Source organism: Engystomops pustulosus, chromosome 6, assembly GCF_040894005.1.
Source record: "Engystomops pustulosus chromosome 6, aEngPut4.maternal, whole genome shotgun sequence".
NCBI classification, from domain to species: domain Eukaryota; kingdom Metazoa; phylum Chordata; class Amphibia; order Anura; family Leptodactylidae; genus Engystomops; species Engystomops pustulosus.
The window spans coordinates 172,476,971-172,504,696 of record NC_092416.1 but is presented as its reverse complement, the minus strand read 5'-3'; the positions used below and the strand labels follow the sequence as shown (position 1 = coordinate 172,504,696).

Here is a 27,726-nt window from a genome sequence, read left to right as displayed (position 1 = left end):
TTAAAACACCGGGGAGTGATGGCCTTCCTATTGAATTTTTTAAAATCTTTTGGAATATAATCAATACAGCTTTTATGGATGTTTTACAGGAAATTTTATCTACCAGTGTTTTACCCGAATCGTGGAAGGAAGGTCTCATCGTGCTGCTATACAAAAAAGGTAATAAGAGCGAGTTGAAGAACTGGAGACCTATAACGCTTTTGAACACTGATTATAAAATCTTTGCGAAAATCCTGGCTAACAGAATGAAAAGTGTAATTGCCTCTGTCATCAATAGAGACCAAACCTGTGCGGTCCCAGGAAGAAAGATAACGGACTCATTGTTTTTAGTACGAGACATTTTATGGGATTTTAAAGACAGAGAACAGGACTTGGCTGTATTGAGTTTGGATTTTGAAAAGGCCTACGACCGTGTGTCTCATGATTTTTTATTTAAGGTTTTATCGAAGATGGGATGTCCAGAAAAATTTGTGAAATATATTAGAATTTTATACGAAGATGCTTTTAGTAAAATATCTGTCAACGGTTTTTTATCAAAAAGAGTTCTTTTAAAAAGTGGCGTAAAACAAGGATGCCCTTTGTCACCGATTTTATTTATATGTGCAATAGAACCGCTGCTGAATGCCATCAGAAAAGACAAAATAATTAAAGGTGTTTTTATTCCAGGAAACAAGAACGTACCAGTGAAACTGGTGGCTTATATGGACGATGTGACCCTGCTCACCCGGGACATGACGGGACTCAACCGGATAGTTCGGGTGGTGCAGTGGTTCCAGGAAGCAGCCGGTTTTAAGTTAAATATGGACAAATCAAACATTTTATTGTGTGGAAAGTTTATTTTAAATGAAGATTGTTGTTTTAAGAAGGTCCAAGAAATAAAGATTTTAGGAATTGTTTTTACAGAAAACTGCGGTAGTATAAAGAATTGGGAATCTCTACTGGAGAGAGTAAGGAAGAAACTCTCCTTCTGGAAATTAAGAAGCCTAAGCATGGATGGAAAAATTTTAATTTTAAAACAAGTGATTTTACCTATGCTTTTATACATTTCAACTGTTTTTATTCCCCCTGACATTGTTTTAAGAAAATTTATAAGAGAATGTTTTTATTTTTTCTGGAAAAGCAAGATGGAGAGATGCAGGCGGGAGGAAGTGTATAAATCTATTTTTAAAGGCGGAAGAGGATTTCCTGATTTTAGAAAGTTCATTTATTGCAAGTTTTTATCGCAGTGTGTAAAGACTATTTTAGGACCTGATTTTAACTTAAGGAATTTTATGTGGTACAATTGTGGCTTTTTTATCAAAAAATACAAGTGGACTAACGCACCTCTATCTACCCCGTGGAGATGGGTTCCAGCTGGGAATTATGTGGTTTTAGAAAAAATTATAAGACTGTACAAATTGGAACATGTTGAAGTACAAATTTTAATGGACCACAAGAAAATTTTAAAATTACTGGAAAGCCAAGTGACCCATTCTCCAATAGGAAATCTATCTAACAAAATGGTCGAGACTGTGTGGCAAAATATTAATTTTAAATTTTTAACAAATGCACAAAAGGAAATTTTATGGTGTATTGTACAGGATTGTCTCCCTACAAAAGACTTTCAGCACAGGAGGGGCTTAATAAGAAGTGGCCAATGCCCCAGGGAGTTTTGTGGATCCTGTGAAACAACATTACATGTCTTTTGGAATTGCGGCTTTGCACAGGGGATGTGGCGGAAGGTCAGTACCCTTTTAAAACTTCTAACAAATGTTTCTTTTATGGATTTTTATTTAGTTTTATACGGTTTAAACCTCAAAAATGAAGATTTTAAAGTAGCCTGGATTACAATATCTTGTGCGAAGATGGCGTTGTGGAAGGTGAGAAATATTTTAATCTTCAAAAAAGAAACCATAAGCCAAGATGAGTGTTTTAAACTGTTTTTAAGTTATTTATATTTACACTTCTGGAGAGACAAAATTTGTTATGGAGATAAAGCTGCTGAGAAGACATGGAGAAGAAGCAAATGGAACAAAATTCAGTAAAGTATATTTTTATTTTTTATTAGTATTATTATTATTAGTATTATTATTAAAAATAAAAAATATATATATATTACTTACCTTTTTTATCAATGATGAAAATCTTAAAATCTCTATAAAGATATTGTTTCATGTTTCCTACGAGACAAAAAAGAGACTATTTTTATTATTTGAGATTGAGAGATGACCTGAGAAAAAAAAAAAAAAAAAAAAAAAAAAAAAAAAAAAAAAAAAATCTGTTCTTATCAGTTTAATATCTGATACGTCCCCTATCTGGGGACCATATATTAAATGGATTTTTGGAACAGGGAGATGGAAAAAGAGCTTGCTCTGTCCACTCCACGCATTGACCTGGTATTGCAGTACCTCCAGGACCGGTGCACCCCTTCTTAACTTGGTGAAAAAGATAGAGAAATAAATAGCAAACCTTTGGAAAAGGGAAAAGAAATGTAGCCGAAGTTTGCAATGTGACGTCGACGACGCTCTTGTGCTTTGTCACCTACTCAGGTGTGTTGTGTGCTGTGTCTTTTGCAGGAGGAACAAAGGCTTCTCACTAATTGATTGATTGATTGATTGATGAGGTGCTAAATGGGCCCGACCCGGAACAAAGGGAAAAAAAAAAAAAAGGAAAAATAAAAGTGACCTAATCGGCGGCCTAATTAATTGGAGCTAATTGGATCATGATTAGTCTGGAGCCGTCTACTTGAATCGAAGACACCTGCAGGTTGAGATTTGGCTTCCTCCTCCACTGCTAGCAGTCACAGTCTGAGAAGGTGCGAACGAGCGAAGGTAAGCAGTAGCTATCAGCGTGTGCTGGAGCGAGCGAGCGTGCTTGTCCCCTCACACCGTCCAGCGGCTGTGTCAAGAGAAAGGAAAAGTGATCTCTGAGCTGTCAGGCAGGCAGTCGGTCAGACTGACTTGACAAAAGAGTTGTTGTGGGGAGGGTGTAGCGGCTGGCAGATGAAGTGCCGACGCCCGCTCGCTCGGCCCCCCCTGCTGCTTTGCGGGGGAGGTGCCTGTTGGGGGCGGTCCTATGCAGATTAATTGTCCCCACGCAGAGGACTGTGTGACTTGCAGAGTAGGTTTTTTGCCTCCTGGCGGTGTCTCCTCTCCGTGAGCAGTGCTGAGAGTTCAGAAGGGGGCCCGGTCTGGCCGAGCTATGGTCGGTATCGCTTCTCGGCCTTTTGGCTAGACCAAGTGTGGTTGCCTTGTGGTTTCCGTGTGAGGTTTAGTCATTTGGTGTTTGTGGGTGCTCTCTCATCTCGGCCTTGGGAGGATCGGTTTTGGTTTTATTACCGGACCTAAACCTCCCTTGCTGCTATTTGGGGTGGGGGAAATAGTCCCTAAACAACGGGAAGAGATCAAGTGTCGCACCTGTAGTGGGTGTTTTTCCTCTTAGGTCTGGGATTTCGGTTGCTGGCGTGAGCGGAGTCCTGGGTCGTCTTCGGTGGAGCCGTGGATCCTGAGGCGAAGGAGGAGGAGACGAATCCAACGTCGAGGGGGAAACATATTCACCGGAGGAGAGGAACCTTTGCGTGACCGTTGCCTGTCGCTTACCTTAGAGGAGGAAAGAAGAAGGAGTTATTCTTTTTTTATTATTTTTCTTTTTTTACATCATCCGCAAAGATGGAAGATGGTCAAGACTTTCCTGGAGATAATGATCCAGGAAGAAGGCCTGATTTTTTTTCTGAGTTTTTTCCTTTAAAGGACACTATTCGGTTTTTCATAGAGAGAGATCAGCGTGATACAAAAAACGCGGATTGGATCTTTAGAAACATTTTGTCTCCCATTTTTAAGTTGAAAAGGGAAGATTTTTTTTGTGTTCAGACTTTTTATAATAAAGGTGTCCTGGATGTAACGTTGGAGGACAACGCGAGATGTGAAAGGGCGTACAAACTCTATGAAACAAATAGAGATTTGGATGTTTTTGTTGGCCTAAAAGTAAGGCCACTTTTTCAATTAAATTATAAGTTATTAACTATTTCTTTTCAAAACCCTTTTGTTACAGATTGTGAGGTGGAGGCTTTCCTTCTTCAATACTGTTCCTATTTGAAGTTTAGAAACCTGGGACGGACAGGATTCGGGGCATGGAATGGTAAGAGGGTTTACTCTGTCAAATTTAAAGAAGACCCGAATGAACCTGGGGGCATAAAGAGGCCGGCTCCTATTGTTTTCGTTAATCGGAATAGGGGTACTGTTTTTTTTTCTTTAATGCCCCCATACTGTTTTGAATGTCGTGCTTATGGACATTCTGTGGTGACATGTCGGATCTGCAAGGAATGTGCGGGTCCGACACATCAAGAAAGTGAGTGTCCTAGGAAAAAAAAAGAGGGAGAGAATGGTAAGGATGAAGAACGTCAATCTGACCAAAGCAAAGAAAGTGAGAAAGGAGAAGTGGTGGATGAAAATGTAGAAAAACAGCCTGAGGGAGAAAGAGAGGAGAAGGCTGATGAGAATGTTGGTTTTGAAAGTAAAAAGAAAAAGAGGAAAAAAAGTAAAAAAGTGAAAAATGTGGTATCTGGTAGTGAAGAAAGCCAGGATGAGGAAGGTGTGGAAGATACTGGAGTGGAAGATGCTGGAGTATCTGTGCCAGAGACTGTGTTGTCATCTGGATCTGGTATGGAAAAAATGGATAGTTCAAAAACTCTTAAGAGAGGTGCAGAAACAAATGAAGAAAAAGAGGATGAAGTAAAGAAATCTGCAATTGAAGTAATGTTTGGGCCCATAAGCCCAGACTCCTTTTCATCTACAGATTTACAGATAAATTTGGATCTATCTGATATTGCTGATTCCATTAGTGATTATGGATGAAGGAGTTTAAAGCCATATCCTTGAATGTTCAAGGATTTAATAACAAAAGGAAACGTAATGCTTTTTATGAGTGGCTAAAACTTGAAGATGTTGATTTTTGTTTTTTACAAGAATGCAATATTAGGAAAGGAGTAGATTATTCTTTTCTTTTAAATGGTTGGAATGGATACGGTCTTTTCTCTGGAGCTAATGAAGTTAAAAGTGATGGCATTGGTTTTTTGTGTAATGCATCTTGGGAGATAGTAAATTTTAAGGAGATCTACCCAGGAAGAATTTTGTTAGTTGAGGTTAAAAAAGAGAATTTTAAGATGAAATGTTTTTGCATTTATGCGTATTGTGAGAAAGCAAAGAGAATAGAACTATTTGAATTTTTAAAATTATTTATGGACGGAACGTGTCCAATTCTAATTGGTGGTGATTTTAATTGTCATGTTGATATGGATCTTAAAAGAGATAGATCGGTAAAAATTTTGAAAGATATGGTCTCAATTTTTAGTTTACAGGACATATGGGTAGAATGTGGAAAAAAAGATAGTGAGAGGATAACTTGGAGGAATTCGTTCAGTGAATCTAGAGTGGATTACTTCTTTTGTTCAGTAGGTTTTAAGTGTGTTTCCTTTAGTTCAAATTTAAACGGTTTTTCAGATCACAATTTTATTAGATGTGTTGTTTCTTGTGGTTCAGAAAGTTTTATGGAAAAAAAGTCTACCCATTGGAAGTTAAATACCAATATTCTAGAGGATATGAAACTTAAAGATGAATTTGGGTGTTTTTATCAAAAAATTGTTCAAAAGAAAAATAATTTTAATTCTATTTTAAGGTGGTGGGATTTTTTTAAAGAGGAAACCAAAAAGTTTTTGTTGAAGTATAGCAAAAAAAGGAGTCAAGAAAAGAAGAAATTTTATGATAAATTGTTTGCGAGGTTACAGGTTTTATATGTTTTTAAAGAAATAGGTGAAGCAAGTGAAAATGAGATCCAAGAAGTAAAGGAAGAAATTAAAAAGGTTTTAGACGATAGAGGGAAAGAATTGATTTTTAATTCAAAAGTGGAATTTTATGAAAAAAATGAGAAGTGTTCTAATTATTTTTTTAAGAGATTAACTAATAAGAAAGATTACATTAAAAAATTAGATGGCGTAAGTGGGTTAAAGGAGAAATTAAAAATAGCAGAAGATTTTTATTCCCTTTTGTTTTCAGAGAAGAATTGTGATAATTCCCTTAAAAACTTTTTTATCGGTATTTTGGAATCTGTCTTTAGCAATGCTGATAGGAGTATCTTATCTGAGAAATTATTAAAAGAAGAAGTTTTTAGTGTTATTAATGGTCTTTCAGTTAGGAAAACTCCAGGTATGGATGGTCTTCCGATAGAATTTTACAAATGTTTTTGGGATCTTATTAGTGATGATTTTTTACTTGTTTTAGTGGAAGTTTTTAATTCATACATATTACCTGAATCTTGGCTCGAAGGATTGATTATTTTATTGTTTAAGAAAGGCGATAAAGAGAAACTAGCCAATTGGAGACCTATTACATTATTAAACTCTGATTACAAAATATTCGCAAAGATTCTTGCCGATAGACTGAAGAAAGTAATTAGTAATATAATTGGGATCGACCAAACGTGTGCTGTCCCTGGTCGTAGAATTTCTGACGCTTTGTTTTTAGTTAGAGATATTTTATATGATTTTAATGATAGGGGACGTGGATTGGCGCTGATTTCCTGCGATTTTGAAAAGGCATACGATAGAGTTGCCCATGTGTTCTTATTTGAAGTTTTAAGAAAATTAGGTTGTCCTGTAAGTTTCATAAAACAGATTGAGAGTCTATATAATAACTGTACTAGTAAAGTTTCTATTAATGGTTTTTTTACAAATGCTATAAGTCTTAAATGTGGTGTTAAGCAAGGTTGCCCGTTGTCCCCAATTCTTTTTATTTGTGTTTTAGAACCGTTACTGCAAGCTTTTAGATGGGATAAGGTGATTAGGGGTGTTTTTATTCCAGGTAATAATAATATTCCTGTGAAAGCAATCGCATATATGGATGATGTAACGGTGTTGGCGGAGGATATGCCTAGTTTTAATCGAATTGTGAGGACTCTTAATATGTTTTGTAGTGCATCCGGCTTTAAGTTAAATTATGATAAGACTAATGTGCTTTTAATAGGTAACTTTAAATTAAGTACTGATTGTTGTTTTAAAATAGTAAATGAGTTGAAAATTTTAGGTATCTTTTTTTCCAGTAATGGTGGTAGTATTAAAAATTGGGAGTCTCTGTTGGAGAGAGTTAGGAAAAAAATAGATTTTTGGAAAACAAGGCTTTTAACTTTAGAAGGGAAAATTTTAATTATAAAACAGGTCTTAATGCCAATTATTTTATATGTATCTTTAATCTTTTTACCCCCGGATAGATATTTAAGAAAAATTGTTAAATTATGTTTTTATTTTCTTTGGAATAGTAAAATGGAGAGAATAAAAAGAGATGTACTTACCAGGAGAAAAGAAAAAGGAGGTAAAAATTGTCCGGATATTAAGAGGTTCTTATACTTAAAATATTTGGCTTATGTTGTGTCAATTTTAAAAGGTCCAGAGTCTAATTTAAAAAATATGGTCACGTATAATTGTGGGTATTTTATTAAAAAATATAATTGGTTTCTAGTATCATTAAAGAAGCCCATTAGGGGTGTACCGGCAAAAGATTACATTGTTTTAAAACGCATTTTAGAGATATACAGTTTGGAACAGTTGGATTTTAATGTTTTATCGGACCATAGGAAAATATTGAAATTTGTAGAGGAAAAAGAGTGTTACGTACCTATTAAAAATTTTAGTGAATCTAGATTAAAAGAAATATGGGGTAACATGTGTTTTAATGAATTGACAAATGAAATGAAAGACTTAATATGGATGTTAGTAAACGATTGTCTTACAACACGTGAGTTTCAATATAGAAGAGGTCTAAGAAGAAATGATTTTTGTCCGAGAACAAGTTGTGGTGATTGTGAAAATCCAATGCATTTAATGTGGAATTGTACTTTTGCACAAAAGGTTTGGAGGAGAGTAAGTATTTTAATTTCTTTTATAAGTGACCTAAGACTTTTAGAATTTGATACTCTGTTTTATGGAATAGGGATTAAAAAGGAAAATTTTAGAGTTTTATGGATATTATTTTCATGTACAAAGTTAGCCTTGTGGAAAACGAGATGTATTTTAATTCTAAAAAAAGAAGAAATATCTGAAGTTGAATGTATGAAATTATGTCTCAATTATTTATATTTATTTTTCTGGAAAGATAGAATGCATTTAGGAGAAGAAGAAGCTGAAAGAATATGGAAACAGAGGTTATGGGGTAAAACAATTAAGAATGTTTAATATGTATGTACTTACCTATTTTTTTTGGCTTATGATCTCAATTCGATGATGACTTGTCTTGATAACCTATAAAAAAATAACAATACATTTTTTTACTGTTGTGTTGTTCAAGACTTGTATACTGAGAATTGAAAAAGAAAAAAAAAAAAAAAAAAAAAAAAAAAAAAATCTTTTCGGGTACTGCCTTGGTCTTGGCTGGAAGGTGCTCCGGGTGCTCCTTCGCCTCGGCCTGGGGGGATCGGCAGAGGTTTATTGCCTTTGTCTTAACCCCCCTGCTGCTATTGGGGTGGAGGAAATAGGCCCGGAGCAACGAGAGGCGATCACCTACCTGCCAACGAAAGTTGGTGAGGGTCGTGGAGACCGGTGGCAAAGATGGCGTCAGAGGAGGAAGTCCCGTCATATGCCAGATTGAGGAATGGAGTGCGTTTCGTATTCTTGGACGAGCAGAAGAAAGGTAGAGCTGCAACCTACCTGTATGATACTATCCTATCGGAATTGATGGGTATTGGATCAGAGTGCATTTTGTCAGTTCTGGAGTTCTGGAAGAGAGGATATTTTGACATAGTTTTTGTTTCTGAGGAAAAATACGATTTGTTTTTGGAAAAATTGGAAAAGGTTAAAGAAAACGAAATTTTGGAAGGAATTGGAATTATACCGCATTTTCCAAAAAAAAAGGTATTAACTGTTAGGATGTTCAGCCCTTATGTGGGTGAAGAGGATATTGTTTTGTTTTTGTCCCGATATTGTCAGGATATTGAAGCAAAAGGAAAAATTTTTAATACCCATGGAATTTGGTTGACAAAATGGAAATTTTTTGTTTCTTTTAAGCAAGATTCGGATGGTAATAAACTGTTTCCGCCTGGAAGATTTAAAATTGGAAAGGTTAATGGGGAGTTGTTCTTCTCCGGAATGGGAGAATTTTGTCGAAGATGTAGAAAGTATGGTCATTCTAAGGAGGAATGTGATGGTGATTGGTGTGTCAGATGTGAGGAAAATGGACATACCGTGGAAAATTGTGATCAGGGACTCCGATGTAATCTGTGTGGTGTTATGGGCCATAGATTTTCGAGTTGTCCTAAAAAAGAAAAGGAAAAAGAGAAGGAAGAACCTGAGGTTAAGAGAAAAGTCAAGAAAGATTGGTCTACGGTAATGGAAGAGGAAGAGGAAGATGTAGGGGAGATGGTTTGTGAAGTTGGTAGCATTTCTAGTTCAACAAGTGAATCCTCAAGCGGAAGAGTTAAGAGAAGTGAAGAGGAAAAAAGGAAAAGAGGAGCATTGGAAGGAACTAGTCAGGAAGAAAAAAGGAAAAAAGAAAGTAGTGTAGAGAAGAAAAAGGAAAAGGTGCCCAAAATGGTGGATGTGCCAAAAAGAGAAATTTTTGGATATAAAGATCTTGTTGAAATTGCTAGAGGTATACCGGAATTTATGGAGTTTAACGAGACAGAGGATGAGTCTTTTGACTATCGGTGTAGACAAGTGGTAAGTCTGTTGGAAAAAAAAATGAACGTATACAAGCTCAAAAATTTTTTGGAACCCCTGTTTTTGAAAGATCCAGATAAATATTGTAAACTTTATAAGTTCACAGAAGATTTGTGCATAAGAGTGTGTGGAGAAGGAAAAGTTTTTGGATATTTTACAGATGTTGTTTGGAAAGCAATAGTGATTTTTGTTCTAAGAGCTGGGTTATAGAGGTAAGCATGGTTTTTGTTTTGTAAAGAAGTTATGGCATATTTTTTATGTTAAATGTTGTTGTTTTTTGTTACGTTTTTTCCTTGTGTGTGATTAAAAAAGCAGTGTCAGAAGTGATGAAGCGGTTATAGAAGGTTTTAAAGTTTGTACTTTAAGAAAGACTTTCTGCAAGTAGATCTTGACCGTATTCTGAAATGACACATAAAAAAAAAAAAAAAAAAAAAAAAAATCTGTTCTTATCAGTTTAATATCTGATACGTCCCCTATCTGGGGACCATATATTAAATGGATTTTTGGAACAGGGAGATGGAAAAAGAGCTTGCTCTGTCCACTCCACGCATTGACCTGGTATTGCAGTACCTCCAGGACCGGTGCACCCCTTCTTAACTTGGTGAAAAAGATAGAGAAATAAATAGCAAACCTTTGGAAAAGGGAAAAGAAATGTAGCCGAAGTTTGCAATGTGACGTCGACGACGCTCTTGTGCTTTGTCACCTACTCAGGTGTGTTGTGTGCTGTGTCTTTTGCAGGAGGAACAAAGGCTTCTCACTAATTGATTGATTGATTGATTGATGAGGTGCTAAATGGGCCCGACCCGGAACAAAGGGAAAAAAAAAAAAAAGGAAAAATAAAAGTGACCTAATCGGCGGCCTAATTAATTGGAGCTAATTGGATCATGATTAGTCTGGAGCCGTCTACTTGAATCGAAGACACCTGCAGGTTGAGATTTGGCTTCCTCCTCCACTGCTAGCAGTCACAGTCTGAGAAGGTGCGAACGAGCGAAGGTAAGCAGTAGCTATCAGCGTGTGCTGGAGCGAGCGAGCGTGCTTGTCCCCTCACACCGTCCAGCGGCTGTGTCAAGAGAAAGGAAAAGTGATCTCTGAGCTGTCAGGCAGGCAGTCGGTCAGACTGACTTGACAAAAGAGTTGTTGTGGGGAGGGTGTAGCGGCTGGCAGATGAAGTGCCGACGCCCGCTCGCTCGGCCCCCCCTGCTGCTTTGCGGGGGAGGTGCCTGTTGGGGGCGGTCCTATGCAGATTAATTGTCCCCACGCAGAGGACTGTGTGACTTGCAGAGTAGGTTTTTTGCCTCCTGGCGGTGTCTCCTCTCCGTGAGCAGTGCTGAGAGTTCAGAAGGGGGCCCGGTCTGGCCGAGCTATGGTCGGTATCGCTTCTCGGCCTTTTGGCTCCGATCAAGGCTTGTCCGGACGGAGTCAGGGGTCGAGAGGGCGTCGTCCTGGAGGACACCCCTTGGAGGCCTTTTCTTTGGAGCGAAGGAATCCTTTTTCTGTGACCCGTGCGGTTGGCAGCGTTTTTGGACCTAGAGGTGATGGAAGGAAGAAAGAACACGATCAGTTTGGAGGTAAACCCGGCAGACACCGTGAAGAACGACTATCATTATCTGGTGAGAGACATTCTAATGGATACATTGGGTGTTCTTAAGGAACACATTCACAGTCTTAATTCTTATCGAAACCAAGGTAGGCATGAAGTAACTTTTGTCCAATATGGTTTTTGTCTGGATGCTTATGAGAAATTGATGGCCTTCTCTTCAAGCCCCATGATGTGCGGAGTAAGAGTAAGACCTATGTTTAGTATCATTGAGAAAGCGGTGACTGTACATGTGTACGACCCCTTCACCCCTGTTGACGTGATAACAAGATACTTGAGTACATTTTGTCAGACTATCAGAGGGGGTGAGCTGGTAAGGAATGACTTGGGTCTTTATATTTGCAAGATTCGCTACTATGTGCGATTTAAGCCAGACCCAAGTGCAGTAGGGGGTTTCATGCACCCTCCAACCAATTTCTCGGTGGGAGGCTACCGCGGATACTTTATGTATATTGGTCGACCGACATACTGTAGGAAGTGCTACAGCTTTGGGCACGTGCAGGAGAGTTGTCCGCACGAGTTGGTATGTAAGGTGTGTAAGACACCAGGTCATGAGGCCGGAAGTTGTAACGTTGGGAGAAAGTGTGATTTGTGCGGTAGTTCGCAACACCTTTATAAGGACTGCCCTGATTTGAAGAGGAGGAGGGAGGAGGAGAAGGAGGAAATGGAGAAAAGAAACAGAGAATTTGAGGAAAATCTAAAGAAGAGAGAAGCCGAATGGGCAGAAGAAAGACGGAGAGAAAAAGAGGAAGCAGCAAAAGCTAAAGCTGCTGCAGATGCTAAAATGGCAGCAGAAGAAATGCGGAAAGAGCTTGCAAGAATGGAGAAGGAAGAGGAAAAGGAGAAAATGCAGGTACAAAATGAAGCAGCATTGGAAGATGATTCGGAATACATGATCTCTGATGTGGAAAGCCCTGTGCATTCGTCAGATGCTGAGAACATTAGTCTTTTTATGTCTGGAGAGACTAACTCGTGTAAAAGGGAGGGTGGTGGGTCTAAAATATCTGATAGCGACGATGGATCTTCCCCGCATCCACAAAGGATGGCCTACGAAAGTAGGGCTAAGAAGAGTAAGACAGGTGAGGGCTGTTCGCCCGGCGACTGAGTTAAGAAGACGACGCAAGAGGCTAATTGATTTGTGGTCGGTGGCAAAAAGATTCATGGACCCTGAATTTAGTCTTGAGTTTAAGTATTTTTTTTGATTCCTTTTTTCCTTTTTATGGCTGTAGCAATATATTCTCAAAATGTGAGAAGTATTAAGTCTGCAAGCCGAAGAATGTCAATTTTCGAATTCCTAGGTCAAGAAAAGGCCGATATTTTTTGTCTACAGGAGTGTGGTTTGAGAGAGGTTGTAAGTGAGAATGAATGGGGGCACGGGAGGATGTTATGGTCGAGTGGATTTGACAACAAGAATAGTGGGGTGGGTTTTTTGTTTAAGGGTGATAGGGTGTCTGTAGATCATTATGTTATAATTGAAGAGGGGAGATGTATGATGGTGGTGTGTGAGTCCTTTGGGATAAAATTCAGAATATTTAATGTGTACGCGTCGGTGAATAAGAATGAAAGAATAATGTTGTTTGATAAAATAAAGTCATACTTACCAGGTAAAATGCCATTGGTTCTTGTGGGGGATTTTAATTGCAGCGTAGATGGGGAGGATATTGATGCATCTGGAAAAATGTTGAAAGAAATTGTTATTGATTTTAATTTACAGGATACACAGAAGAAATGTGGTGTTAATTTAATGACATATCATGCTGACAGAGGGAATTGTCATTCAAAAATTGATTATTGTTTTGTGTCAAATGTTTTTCTTTCTTTGCAGTACAGTCAAAAACCGGTGTTATTTTCAGATCATGAATCAATTTTGTGTAGTATAAATGTTGCAAATGTGAGTATGTATGGGCGGGGGGTATGGAAATTTAATGTATGTTTGTTAGAGGGAAAGGATGTGTGGGAAATGTATGCAAGGTGTTATAAAAAGTGGGAGTGTTGTAAAAGTGAGTATGAAAATATTTTGGAATGGTGGGAATTTGTTAAGCAAAAAACAAGAATTTTTTTCAAAAAATTGGGTAGGCGTAGGGCTGCGGAGAAAAGACAAAAGTTTATAATGTTGAATGAAAGATTACGGTTTTTGTATATGTTGCGTGAGTGGGGTGAAGATGTTGAGAATGACTTATGTGTGGTAAGAAAGGAAATTCGGAAGTTTTTGGCTGAAAGAGGGAAAGGGATTATTTTTAGGTCGAAAGTGGAGAAGATGGAGTTGGATGAGAAATGTACAAGGTTTTTCTTTAAGAAAGTGTGTTCAAGTAAAGTTAGTTTGAATGTGGTTGTGAATGAGAATGGAGAGGAATCAAAAGAAGTTATGAGTGAGATTGAGAAGTTCTATAGTGTTTTGTTTTCTAAGAAATGGAGGGATGAGTGTTTAGAGTCTGAGGTGTTAAGTGTATTAGAGGATAGAGTGGATGTAGAAAGTAAGGGTGATTTATTGCAAGAAATTACGATGAATGAGATATGGAAGATTATTATGAGTATGAAATTGGGTAAAACCCCAGGAGAGGATGGGCTGCCAGTTGAATTTTTTAGATGTATGTGGGGGATTGTGGGTAAGGATGTGTTGGAAGTGTGTAGATACATGTGGAAGAATGTTTGTTTGGCTGAAAGTATGAAAGGTGGTATTATAGTTTTAGTTCCGAAAAAAGGTGATTTGATGTGTTTGAAGAATTGGAGACCTATAAGTTTATTGAATGTTGACTATAAAATTTATGCCAAAATTTTGGCAGACAGGATGAAAGGTGTGATTAAGAATGTGGTGAGTGAAGAACAGTATTGTGCAGTGCCTGGTAGGAGAGTGCAAGAGAGTCTGTGTGTGTTGAGAGATGTGTTATGGGAATGTAGAGAAAGAAGGAAGAATGTGTATGTAATGACATTAGATTTTGAAAAGGCATATGACCGTCTAGCGCACGATTTTTTGTTTGGTGTTTTAATTAAATTAGGTTTTCCAGGTGAATTTGTTTTAAGAATTCGTAGTTTATATATTGATATTTTTAGTAAAATTTTGGTGAATGGGATATTGTCTAATAAGGTTAATGTATTGTCTGGTGTTCGTCAAGGGTGTCCACTTTCACCAATTGTCTTTGTATGTGCGATGGAACCACTGTTATGTCTCATTAAAGGTGATAAATTGGTGAAGGGTATTCAAGTTCCTGGGGGTGATGGGAGATGTCTGAAAGTGTCAGGTTACATGGATGATGTTTGTACGATATGTGAGTCTGAATGTGGAGTGCGGCGTGTAAAGTTGTTAGTAGCATTGTTTTGTGGGGCGTCTGCGTTTAGTGTGAATTGGGAGAAAACTGAGTGTAAGTTGTTTGGATCTGGTAGTGTGAGTAAGGATGTAGGAGTTAGCTGTGTTGAGAAGAGTATTAAAATTTTGGGTGTAAAGTTTGAAGATAGTTTGGATGGGAATGAGAGTTGGGACGATGTGGTAGAGAGAGTGGACCGTAAATTATGTTTTTGGAGAATGAGAAGTTTGTCATTATTGGGGAAAATTTTAATTATTAAGAGTATAGTGTTACCTATTTTTTTGTATCTGGTTTTTGTGTTTCCACCAAATTATAATAGAATGAGGATTTTACAGAGGATGTTATTTGTTTTCTTTTGGGGGTCAAAAATGGAGAAAGTGAAACGTGAGAATGTGATGAAAAGGAAAGAGAAGGGTGGTTTAGGATTTCCTAAACTTGAAGTATATTTTGGTGTGAATATGATTGCTTTTGTTTTGGGTGTGTTGAAAGGGAATACGAAATTAGCATGTATGTGTAAGTATGTAAGTGGGCGAAAGTTTGCAAGATTGAAGTGGTACGAGATGGAGGTGAGGAAACCTTTTACGTTTAAGTGTGCAAAATGGTATGAGTGGATTTTTGATTTTGTTAGAAAATATGAGTTGGAGAGGTTGAGTGTGGATGAATTAAGGAATAAAAGGATGGTTATGAATATGATTGAAAGTAAAGAAAATATGTGTGAAATTGCGGGGGTGCGTGGTGAAGAGACGGGAAAAGTTTGGGAAAAAATTAGTATGGATGGAGTGACAAATAAACAGAGGGAGGTTGTTTGGATGAGTTTACATAATGCGTTACCTGTTAGGGAATTTCAGAGGTTGAGAGGTGTATGTAAGAAGGAAGAATGTCCAAGGAGCGAATGTAGAGGTTGTGAAAGTGTAATTCATGTGTTATGGAATTGTTATTTTTCTAGGAATATTTTGAAGAAGATTGGAAGATTGTGTAAAGAGTTGACTGGAATAAGTTTTTTATCATTTGAGATATTTATGTTTGGAGTATGTGTGCTGGGTAGGGAGAGAGAAAGAGTGTTGTGGATTATGTTATCATGTATTAAAGAAGTTTTGTGGAGTGCAAGAAATCTGTATGTTTTCAAAAGAACGGAACTAAGTGAGGATGTGTGTGTTAGAATGATTTTGGGGAAGATGTATGTCGTGTATTTGAAGGATAAAAAGAGAATGGGATTTGATGCAGAGGGTGTGTGGAAAACGAAGAAATGGAAAGAGTGGGTGGGAATTTGATTTATCTTTTTGTTTGTTACTAAGGCCTTGGTTTTTGTCTTGACCTAGTGAATTATGTAAATATTGTATATATATGTAAATAAAAAGTGCATGCCTTGGTGATGAAAGGGTCTCTGAAAATATTTCCTTGAAGCATCATGCTGGAGTAAGGAGTTTTTCATGAGACGGTGACACGTTGGAAGCTTTTTGTTACCCTTTCTGAAAGGAAAAAAAAAAAAAAAAAAAAAAAAATCTGTTCTTATCAGTTTAATATCTGATACGTCCCCTATCTGGGGACCATATATTAAATGGATTTTTGGAACAGGGAGATGGAAAAAGAGCTTGCTCTGTCCACTCCACGCATTGACCTGGTATTGCAGTACCTCCAGGACCGGTGCACCCCTTCTTAACTTGGTGAAAAAGATAGAGAAATAAATAAATAGCAAAACTTTGGAAAAGGGAAAAGAAATGGAGCCGAAGTTTGCAATGTGACGTCGACGACGCTCTTGTGCTTTGTCGCCTACTCAGGTGTGTTGTGTGCTGTGTCTTTTGCAGGAGGAACAAAGGCTTCTCACTAATTGATTAATGAGGTGCTAAATGGGCCCGACCCGGAACAAAGGGGGAAAAAAAAAGGAAAAATAAAAGTGACCTAATCGGCGGCCTAATTAATTGGAGCTAATTGGATCATGATTAGTCTGGAGCCGGCCGTCTACTTGAATCGAAGACACCTGCAGGTTGAGATTTGGCTTCCTCCTCCACTGCTGGCAGTCACAGTCTGAGAAGGTGCGAACGAGCGAAGGTAAGCTGTAGCTATCGGCGTGTGCTGGAGCGAACGTGCTTGTCCCCTCACACCATCCAGCGGCTGGCTGTGTCAAGAGAAAGGAAAAGTGATCTCTGAGCCGTCAGGCAGGCAGTTGGTCAGACCAACTTGACAAAAGAGTTGTTGTGAGGAGGGTGTAGCGGCGGGGGGGCGGCTGGCAGATGAAGTGCAGACGCCCGCTCGCTCGGCCCCCCTGCTGCTTTGCGGGGGAGGTGCCTGTTGGGGGCGGTCCTATGCAGATTAATTGTCCCCACGCAGAGGACTGTGTGACTTGCAGAGTCGGTTTTTCGCCTCCTGGCGGTGTCTCCTCTCCGTGAGCAGTGCTGAGAGTTCTGAAGGGGGCCCGGTCTGGGCGAGCTATGGTCGGTATCGCTTCTCGGCCTTTTGGCTAAGTATAGTGATATACTTGGTCAAGAGGTTTTTGCTTTTGCAGGTGCCTGGCAACCCCACCCCTCGGCCTTCGGACATCGCCCTTCATTGGGCTTAAGTCCGTTGCTGCTATAGGGGGGTGGGCCCACTGCCAGGTAGAGTAGCGATCCCCTTTTACCCACGGAAGGCCTTCGGGCCGAGTGGGAGCCATAGCGTTAGTTACCGTTAGTGTAACGAGGCTAATTTCATCACCATGGATGATCCCGAGGAAGTGCCATCTTATGCCCGGATCCGGAACACCGTTCGGTTGATTATTCCCGAAAATATGAAGACCTTTACATGCAAATACCTAGTAGAAGAAATCCTAGGAAAAGTTTATAATATCCAGAAATCGGAAATCCTGGCGATCCAAGACTACCCGAAGAGACGTATTTATGATATCACTTTTGAGCGGCTAGGCGTCTTCCAGGATTTTGTTGTAAGAATCCCCCAAAAAAGTAATGACAAAAGGGTGCAAGGTATGAAATTTTATGAGCATGTAGTCGAAGACGTAAAAATTATGGTTGTCAAGATGTATTGCCCCTTTACTTCCTACCTCGAGTTATTACCATTTTTAGGTCCCAAGTTCAAAAGTTGCAAGTTTATTGGAAAAATCTTGAATGATGGGGGTGTATGGACATCGAAATACAGATTTTCTGTTGTTTTAAAACGCAATTCAGGAGGGTACGAATGGCCCCCTGGACGTTTTAAATTGGGGACCAAAACGGGGGATATTTTTATCAGTGGGATGCCGGATTATTGCCGCAAGTGCCGGACCCATGGCCATATGACAAACTCCTGCGGCCAGCCCTGCGGGAAGTGCGGCAGTTCTGAACATCCGTCCAATGAGTGTCACACTTCTAGAAACTGTGCTAATTGTGGTCTGTTTGGTCATTTCTCTGCAGATTGCCCGAATAAAGAACCTGAGCAGGCGCCGAGCGGTCCATCCAGGTCGGAGGATCAAGAAGCTCAACCCCAGGACCCGACTAGGGAGAAAGAGGAGGAGGAGATGGAGACGAATGAGGCCTCAGAGGGCGGCGAACCGTTTGTGAGTGCCCAGAGGAGTAAGAAAAGGAGGGGCAGTGGCCAAGGGCGTGGGAGAAACCCTCGTAAGGGGGTGCCGGCCGTTGCCGGAGATGGCACTGTGCCCTCCGCCTCTGGTGCCTCACGGGGTCGTACCGCAGCGGCTGCGGAGGACCCAGGTGGCACGGAGGAGGCAAAAAGACGGAGGTCCTACTCGGAGGTGACGCAGGGAAGGAGCGGGGTTCCTCCCAGGGGCACTGCGCATCTTGTGGTGGCGGTGCCACCTTCTCCTGTTCAGGAGAATGAAGCAGACCCTGGAGGGCTCCGTGTCCCAGAGACGTTGGCCCCTCAGGAGTCTGACCCTCTTATAACCCCGGCTCAGCATTCGGGAGCCGGGGTCAGTGTACTCCAGGCGGCACTGGAAGAGAGTATGGAGCAGTTTGGTGTACTGCCAATGTCGGGCATTTGGAATAGGCTCGAGAACCAAGACCCTAGCCTCTGTGCCACCAATGCGGAAAAATATGAGGATGCTCAGAATTTGAGTGACTCCTCCTCCTCGAATACGATGCAGACGGTCGGGTCCGCTGGCAGGATGGATGGGGAGACGCCGAGCGAGTCCTCCGATGGGATGGACTAAGACTGCTCCAGGTAAAGAGACCAAACAGACCTTTCATTTTTATGAATGGCTGAGCTGGAGGGCGTTACTTTTAATGTTAGAAGTGTGCACTCCAAGATACGTAGAACTGCCGTTTTTAACTTTCTCTCTGCTTTTACCGCCTCTGTCCTCTTCCTGCAGGAGTGTTGCATCCCGCACCGCACGGAGTACCGTAAGTACGAGAGAGATTGGAAATTTGGTCCGTCCGTGTGGTCGGGATCAAATGAGTCAGGGGCCGCAGGAGTGGCCATTTTATTTAAGGGAAATGTTTTTATCGATGCTATTAATGAAATTTTACCCGGGAGAATTTTATTGGTCAAAGCAATTATTAATGGGATAAAATGGCAACTTTTAAATTTTTATGGGTCAGTTGATAAGAATGAAAGAACCAGAATGCTAGAGATTTTACCGCTGTTTTTAAACGATTCTGTACCTCTTTTATTAGCAGGGGATTTTAACTGTATTTTAAAAGGGGAACGCCGGTTCTCCAACGCGACCAGTAGGAACTATGATAAGACGTCAGGTATTTTAAAAGACATTGTCACCGATTTTAAACTGAATGATGTTTTTATGAAATGTAACCCTGATGTTCCTGCAGAGGCCGGCGTAACCTGGAGTAATGTAAATTGCAGTTCTAGAATCGATTTTATCTTTAGCTCTTATCAGGTGTTGCCTTTTAGTTGTGCTCTTAATGTGAATATTTTATCTGACCATAAGTTATTGTTGTTTAAAGTAAAATGTAATGATTTTATATCTTCTCCCAAAAAAGCATGGAAACTCAACATTTCTCTTTTAGAAGATCCGCATATTTTATCTGATTTTATTACCTTTTATAAGTTTTATCGAAGAGCAAAAAGCCCAAGAATATCTATGGTGCGCTGGTGGGGGATGATGAAGGGGAAGGTGAGAGTCTTCTTCCAGCGTGCCGGGGCTAGAAAACAAGAAGAGAAGAAAGCTTTTTATGATAATCTAAACACCAAGCTACAAACCCTTTTAAAATTCAGGAATCAGGGTATCCAAGTGAATGAGGAAATAGCTGATCTGCACCGAAAGATAACTAAGTGTCTGGTGCAGAGAGGCAAAGAAATAATTTTTCGGTCCAAGATAAAACACTTGGAGGAGGACGAAACGTGTTCCCGGTTCTTTTTCAAAAAGATCACGGAGAAACGTACCCTGATTCCTGAAATAGATGGAGAAAAAAACATAGAAGGGATTTTAGAAAAGGTTTATAGTTTTTATGCGGATCTTTTTAATGTTAAAAAAGTTGACAATGATTTTATACGTGACTCATTGAAGGAGATTGATTGTTTTTTAGATCCTGTCTCCCAGTCTTTTTTATCACAGGAAGTGTCAGAACAGGAGATTTTAGAGACGGTAAGAAGTTTTAAAAAAGGCAAAGTGCCTGGACCCGATGGTATACCTATTGAATTTTATGTCACTTTTTATGGAATTTTAAAAGACGATCTTTTTTCTGTTTTTAGTGACCTTTTTAAATCCAAAACTCTCCCGGGGTCCTGGAAGAAGGGCGAGGTGTCACTATTATACAAAAAGGGCGACAAAAGTGACATCCGCAATTGGAGGCCTATCACGCTCCTGAATTGCGATTATAAAATCATGGCAAAGATATGTGCGAACCGGCTAAAGAGCGTGGTAGGCCAGGTGGTACACAGCAACCAGGTCTGCGGGATTCCCGGGAGGAGTGTATGGGACAACCTGAATCTAATAAAAGATGCAATCAATGATGTGAAGGACAGAGGCGGCAAACTGGCAGTTTTATCCATTGATTTCGAAAAAGCTTTTGATAGGGTGTCCCATTTTTATCTTTTTAAAGTTTTGGAGAAGATGGGTATACCGGAGGGATTTTTAATGTCTCTTAAAGCGTTTTATCAAGACTGTTCGAGCAAGATCCTTGTAAATGGTTTTAAAACACAGGACGTCATTTTAAGATCGGGAGTGAAGCAGGGGTGTCCCTTGTCCCCACTGCTTTTTATATGCGCAATCGAGCCTCTTTTATGTGTGTTGCGGAAAGACAAACAGATCAGAGGAGTCCCCCTGCCGGGTGGAGGGGGACTGGAGGCCAAGGCAGTGGGGTACATGGATGACGTGACGGTTTTATGCAGGGACGCCCCCTCACTCCAGAAGACCTTGAAGCAAATTAATTTTTTCTGTTGCGCATCAGGTTTTAAGGTAAATTTTAGTAAAAGCAGTATTTTAAATGTGGGAGATATGCTTTTATACGACGTTCCTGTGCCTGTGTCTGACACTGTTAAAATTTTAGGAGTCTCCTTCAATGAGGTCAACGATGGACTTTTTAGCTGGGACTTGGTATCGCAGAAGGTCAATCAAAAAATCTGTATGTGGAATATGCGTAAACTGTCGATGGAGGGGAAAATTTTAATAATCAAGATGGTTTTATTGCCAATTTTCTTGTTTTTAAGTATGGTTTTCCCCCCAACTGAACGTACTTTTAAATATATTAATCGAACATGTTTTGCTTTCTTTTGGGGCTCGCGTATGGAAAAACTGAGGAGGGAGATCGTGATGAAGCCCAGGTCACACGGTGGTAAAGGTTTCCCAGATATTAAGGCTTTTTTATCGATAAAATTCTTCTGTTTTTGTTTTAGTAGCCTTTTTAAATCTCACTATTGGTCTTATTTTATACGTTTTAATACCGGGTATTTTATGCGCAGACAGGGGTGGTTCGAGACAGTTTTAAATTCCCCTTATGCTTTTAACTTACCTGGGTCGTATAAGATTTTAGAGAAAGTAGTGAGTGTTTTTAACTTATCTGGGAAAAATGTTCAAGAACTCCAAAATAATAAAAGACTTATTAAAGATTATACTGAAAATGTTTTAATAGCCCCCATACAGAATTTTAGAGAGGAGAGATGCAAAGTAATTTGGAAAAATGTTAACGCTAAATACCTTTTTAATCCACAGAAAGATCTTGCTTGGAGTGCCGCCCACGAGTGTCTTCCATGTCGGGCATTCCAGCACCGGAGAGGATTCGCCAGCTCAGCCATATGCCCAAGAAACAACTGCAGAGAAGAGGAGTCATCAACACATTTATTATGGGATTGCGTATTTGCACAACAAGTATGGACTATGTTTTTACCTATCATGAGAAAAATAACAGGAATCGCCACAATCAGCCAAAAAGGAGTCCTCTTCGGGGAGCTGGAGTGCCCATCAAGATCACAAGCAATAATGGCATGGAAGATCACTAATTCTATCAAAATCGCGTTGTGGGCGGCACGGAACATTTTAGTTTTTAAGAATGACATTTTAACTGTGCAAGATGTAATAAAGCTTGGTTTTAAAGAGATGTACGATTATTACCTTTTAGACAAAAAGCTCTCTCCTGTTTTATGTCGTAAATGGTTTTTAAGCGAATGGAGTTCTGTTACTTGATTGACCTGTAAGCGATACCATGTTCTTTTTAAGAATATTGTGATTTTTCGTAATTTTATCTGTCTAATGTTTGTAAATTGATTTTATAACTAAATAAAGTTTTACCCCCCTCGGGTAGAGGTTGCGGGTAGTCAACTTAAAAAAAAATCTGTTCTTATCAGTTTAATATCTGATACGTCCCCTATCTGGGGACCATATATTAAATGGATTTTTGGAACAGGGAGATGGAAAAAGAGCTTGCTCTGTCCACTCCACGCATTGACCTGGTATTGCAGTACCTCCAGGACCGGTGCACCCCTTCTTAACTTGGTGAAAAAGATAGAGAAATAAATAAATAGCAAAACTTTGGAAAAGGGAAAAGAAATGGAGCCGAAGTTTGCAATGTGACGTCGACGACGCTCTTGTGCTTTGTCGCCTACTCAGGTGTGTTGTGTGCTGTGTCTTTTGCAGGAGGAACAAAGGCTTCTCACTAATTGATTAATGAGGTGCTAAATGGGCCCGACCCGGAACAAAGGGGGAAAAAAAAAGGAAAAATAAAAGTGACCTAATCGGCGGCCTAATTAATTGGAGCTAATTGGATCATGATTAGTCTGGAGCCGGCCGTCTACTTGAATCGAAGACACCTGCAGGTTGAGATTTGGCTTCCTCCTCCACTGCTGGCAGTCACAGTCTGAGAAGGTGCGAACGAGCGAAGGTAAGCTGTAGCTATCGGCGTGTGCTGGAGCGAACGTGCTTGTCCCCTCACACCATCCAGCGGCTGGCTGTGTCAAGAGAAAGGAAAAGTGATCTCTGAGCCGTCAGGCAGGCAGTTGGTCAGACCAACTTGACAAAAGAGTTGTTGTGAGGAGGGTGTAGCGGCGGGGGGGCGGCTGGCAGATGAAGTGCAGACGCCCGCTCGCTCGGCCCCCCTGCTGCTTTGCGGGGGAGGTGCCTGTTGGGGGCGGTCCTATGCAGATTAATTGTCCCCACGCAGAGGACTGTGTGACTTGCAGAGTCGGTTTTTCGCCTCCTGGCGGTGTCTCCTCTCCGTGAGCAGTGCTGAGAGTTCTGAAGGGGGCCCGGTCTGGGCGAGCTATGGTCGGTATCGCTTCTCGGCCTTTTGGCTCAGATCATGGCATGCCCGGACTGAGTCAGGAGGTCGAGGGAGTGTTCTGGAGGTTGATCTTCTGGAGCGAATCCCTTATTTGAGAGAAGAGATCCGAAACTTTTCTGTGGCGTGAGGCCGACAGTCTTTTTGAAGAAAAACATGGCAGTAAAGAATACGATTCGGTTTACGGTGCCAAAGGATGATGAGAGGAATCGAGTCTATTTCATCTTGAAGACCGTTTTGGTGGATGAGTGTGGAGTATTGGCGGAAGACCTGCTTGGAGTAAACGACCTCCCTAGCCGTGGAACTTTTGAAGTGACGTTTCGTGAGTATAATAGATGCTTAAACGTCTTCGAGAAGGTAAAAACGGTGGAGGGTTCGTTGCTGCAAGGAATTGAGGTTGAACCTTTGTTTGGGTCTGAAGATAGAGAATTGTTTGTGCACCTCTTTAATGTATATACACCGATAAACGTTATTACTGCCTACATAAGGAATTATGCGGTGATTAAGTCTGTTACTCCGTTGAAAAACTTTTTGGGAGTATATAACTGTCGCATTAAATTCATTGTGAAGTTCAAACGGGATGATACCTCAGTGGGAGGATTCCTACATCCCCCAGCTAACTTTTCTGTTGGGGGCCATCGTGGAAGGATATGGTATGCTGGACAGCCGGAATTCTGCAGGAACTGTTTTCAGTTCCAGCATACTGCGGCGGAATGTAAGAATCAGGCTACATGCAGGAACTGCAAACAGCCGGGCCATCAAGCAGGGAACTGTAAACAGGTGAGGAGGTGCGACTTGTGTGGAGCAGAAGGCCATTTCTTCAAGTACTGTCCCTTGTTTGCAGAGAGGAAGGAAGAGTCTTCATATGCCGAAAGGCTGGCGGAGACAAATCAGATGCAGCGGGCTCTAATAAAGAAGGCGGAGGAGGATAAGAGGGTTGCTGCGAGAGTGGCTGGAGAGAGAAGGAGGATCCTGGAAGAAGTGGGTCAGAGTGTGGCCCCTCCTCCTATTGTGGCTCCTGTGGTGGTGGAAATGAGGGAGGAGAGTGAAGTAATTGAGGACTGTGAAAGTCCTGGACATGACTCTGACCCAGAGAATATTGTTGATTCCTCTGGAGATCCAGGGGGGTCTAAGTTATATAGGAGGGAGGGTGGTGGGGTTGAGAAGTCTGACGCTGGATCCGATGAAGATAGTGGCCCACAAAGGTCCATTAAGAGGGCTCGTGGAATCACTGAAAGTAAGGAGAGTCTGGCCCATAAAGACATCCAAGAGAAGGTGGTCATGGAGGAAGAAAGTATGGACGCTGTGGGTTTTTGCGAGGGGATTGGGTGATAGCTAATGTTTTTTTCTCATCTTAAGAAGGTTCTTTGAGCTTTAAGGCTATTTTGTTAAGGATGAATGTAAAAATTATTTCCCAAAATGTACGGGTAATTAGATCTAATGTGAGAAGGGTGGCGGTGTTTGATTTCCTTAAAGGGGTGGTGGGTGATATTGTTTGCTTACAGGAGTGTGGAATTATGGGGAGTGTGAGTGAGAGTGAATGGGGATTAGGGGATATGGTTTGGTCAGGTAGTATGTGGAATAAGAATGCTGGAGTGGGTGTGTTAATTAAAAATAGGGATGTGAGTGTAGAAGAGTATGTGGTGATTGAGGAAGGGAGGGCAGTTTTGGTGACATTAAAGTATAGAAATGTTTTATTTAAAATTCTGAATGTATATGCACCAACTAAGAAAAATGAAAGGGTTGTGTTTTTTGACAAAGTTAAGTTGTTTATACAAGGGAGGGTTCCGATGGTTTGTGTTGGGGACTTTAATGTAGATATTGGGAAGGAGGGGGGGGATGTGTCGGGAAAATTACTTAAAAATATCTTGTTTGACTATCATTTTAAGGATGCTCAGGAGGTAGTGGGGAAGAAACCTTTTGGGGATACTTATTTTGCTGACCGGGGGGGGGTGTCATCACGTTTAGATTATTGTTTTGTTTCAGAAGGGGTTGGGGTTATTAGGTATGGGCAGAAATTTGTGTTTTTTTCTGATCATAATTTGGTTGAGTGTGAGATAAGTTTGAATGAAGAATGTATGTATGGGAGGGGTGTCTGGAAGATGAATGTTGGAATGTTAGAAAATGAGGATGTTAGGAGACAATATGGAAGTTTGTTTAAGAAATGGTGTGAGAGGCAGTGTGAGTTTAAGGATATTGTATGTTGGTGGGAATGGGTGAAAGTTAAAACAAAAAGTTTCTTTAGGAGTATGGGGTATGAATTGGCTAGAAAGAAAAGGTTGGAGTATGAAAGGTTAAATAGGCGTATGAGTGGGTTGTATGTGTTAAGAGAAAATGGAATTGATGTGAATGCTGAGTTATTGGAAGTAAGGCGTGAGGTTAAACAATTTTTGAAAGAGAAAGGGAGAGGTATAATCTTTAGGGCTAAGTTGGAAAAAATGGAGTATGATGAGAGGTGTTCGAGGTTTTTTTTTAGGAAAGTGTTTGGGAAAAAGCAGGTGATGTCTGTGGTGGTGAATGAAGACGGCTGTGAGGTGAGTGGAGTGGAAGTAGCTGAGGAAGTGGCCAAGTTTTATGAGTGTTTGTATGAGGATAAATGGAGGGATGTGAAGGTGGAAAAGGATGTTTTGAAGAGTTTGGAGAGGGGTTTGGATGTTGGTGGAAAGGATGCGGTTATAGGTGCAATTGAGATGAGTGAGGTGTGGGAGGTGGTCAATTCAATGGGGGCGAATAAGACGCCTGGTGTGGATGGACTGCCGAGTGAATTTTATAAGGTTTTGTGGGGTGTGATTGGGAAAGAAGTGTTGAGAGTGATTGAATACATGTGGGAGAATGTTATGATTGCGGAGAGCATGAGGGAAGGTGTGATTGTGTTAATTCCTAAGAGTGGAGATCTGAGACTGGTTAAAAATTGGAGACCCATTACATTATTGAATAGTGATTACAAAATTTATGCCAAGTTGATAGCAAACAGAATGAAGAAAGTGATTGGGAGCGTGATTGGGGAAGAACAGTGTTGTGCAGTGCCTGGGCGGAAGATTCATGAGAGTTTGTGTTTGTTGAGAGATTGTTTATGGGATGCGAGAGGTAGGGGGAAAGGGGTTTGCGTGGTTTCGTTAGATTTTGAGAAAGCGTATGATCGGTTGGCGCATGGGTATGTATTTAATGTGTTGGGTGAGTTGGGCTTTCCTGGAGTGTTTGTGGAGCGTGTCAGAAGTTTATATAAGAATATTTTTAGTCGTGTATTAGTTAATGGTAAGATTGGGAGAAGAATAAGTGTGAGATCCGGAGTGAGACAAGGGTGCCCCCTCTCGCCGATTGTTTTCATTTGTGCCATTGAGCCTTTGCTTTGCTTGGTGCGGAGGGACAAGGTGGCGAGAGGGGTGCAGATCCCGGGTGGCAGTGGGGTTGAGTTGAAAGTGAATGCATATATGGACGATGTGTGTGTGATTTGTGATTCTGTGTGTGCAATGAGGCGGGTGAGATTGTTGGTGTCGATTTTTTGTTCGGCTTCGGCCTTTAAGGTTAACTGGGAGAAGAGTGAATGGAAAAGTTTTGGGCAAGTGAGGGTGAATGAGGAAGTCGGGATGAATAGAGTAAATGGTGCTATCAAAATTTTAGGGATTAAGTTTGATGAACAATTGAGTGGAGATGAGAGTTGGAAGGATGCAAGAGAGAAAGTGGAGAGAAAGTTATGTATGTGGAGGATGAGGGAATTGTCGCTGGTTGGAAAGATTGTGGTTGTGAAAAGTGTTGTGTTGTCAATTTTGTTGTATGTTGCGATTGTGTTTCCACCGGGGTGTATGGAGATGAGAAGGTTGAATCGAATGTTATTTGTGTTTTTTTGGAACTCGAAGATGGAAAGATTGAGAAGAATGATTGTGGTTAAAAGTGTTGAGAATGGTGGTTTTGGGTTTCCGAATTTAGATGTTTATTTTGGTGTGAATATTGTGGTGTTCTTGTTGGGAGTGTTGGAGAAGGATGGAAAATTGGCGTGTATGAGTAGGTTTGTGAGTGGTAGAATGATGTATAGGTTGAAGTGGGCGTCTGTGAGTCTGAGAAGGCCGATGGGGTTTGAATGTGCAGAGTGGTATGAATGGGTTTGGGTGTTTTTGAATAAGTATAGTTTGTGTGAGGTGGGATTGAATGTCTTAAAAAATAAGAAAAGCGTAATAAGGATGATTGAGAGTAAGGATGAGGTTGTGGAAATAAATATGGTGAGTGGAGTGAATGCTAAGAAGGTGTGGGAGAGAGTTGGAATGGAAGGGTTAACGAATAAGCAGAAGGAAATTGTGTGGCAGGGGCTTCATGGGGTTCTCCCGGTGCGGGAATTCCAAAAAAACAGAGGTTTGGCACTAAGTGATCGGTGTCCTAGGGAAGGCTGTGGAGGATACGAAAACATCATCCATTTGTTTTGGAATTGTGGCTATGCGAGAGAGGTGATAAAAAGAATGGGGCCTTTGTGTAAAGAGATCACAGGGCTGAGAATGT

At 40.5% G+C, this 27,726-nt stretch overlaps 1 long non-coding RNA gene, 2 other non-coding genes and 2 pseudogenes across 3 annotated transcripts in view; all 5 read left to right on the top strand.

Moving 5' to 3' along the window:
* Positions 1 to 27,726, top strand: part of LOC140065038 (uncharacterized) — a 57,056-nt gene that overhangs the window by 9,823 nt on the left and 19,507 nt on the right. Inside the window, exons 3-4 of the long non-coding RNA XR_011847851.1 lie at positions 2,556 to 2,810; positions 10,418 to 10,672. This is a non-coding gene — a long non-coding RNA (uncharacterized lncRNA). The remainder of the gene's footprint in view (positions 1 to 2,555; positions 2,811 to 10,417; positions 10,673 to 27,726) is intronic.
* LOC140066338 (U2 spliceosomal RNA) lies at positions 2,178 to 2,409 on the top strand (annotated as a pseudogene).
* Positions 10,071 to 10,271, top strand: LOC140066332 (U2 spliceosomal RNA; annotated as a pseudogene).
* Positions 16,039 to 16,233, top strand: LOC140066287 (U2 spliceosomal RNA). The gene has a single exon (XR_011848193.1). It is a non-coding gene; the product is annotated as a U2 spliceosomal RNA (small nuclear RNA).
* Positions 22,260 to 22,445, top strand: LOC140066324 (U2 spliceosomal RNA). The gene has a single exon (XR_011848214.1). It is a non-coding gene; the product is annotated as a U2 spliceosomal RNA (small nuclear RNA).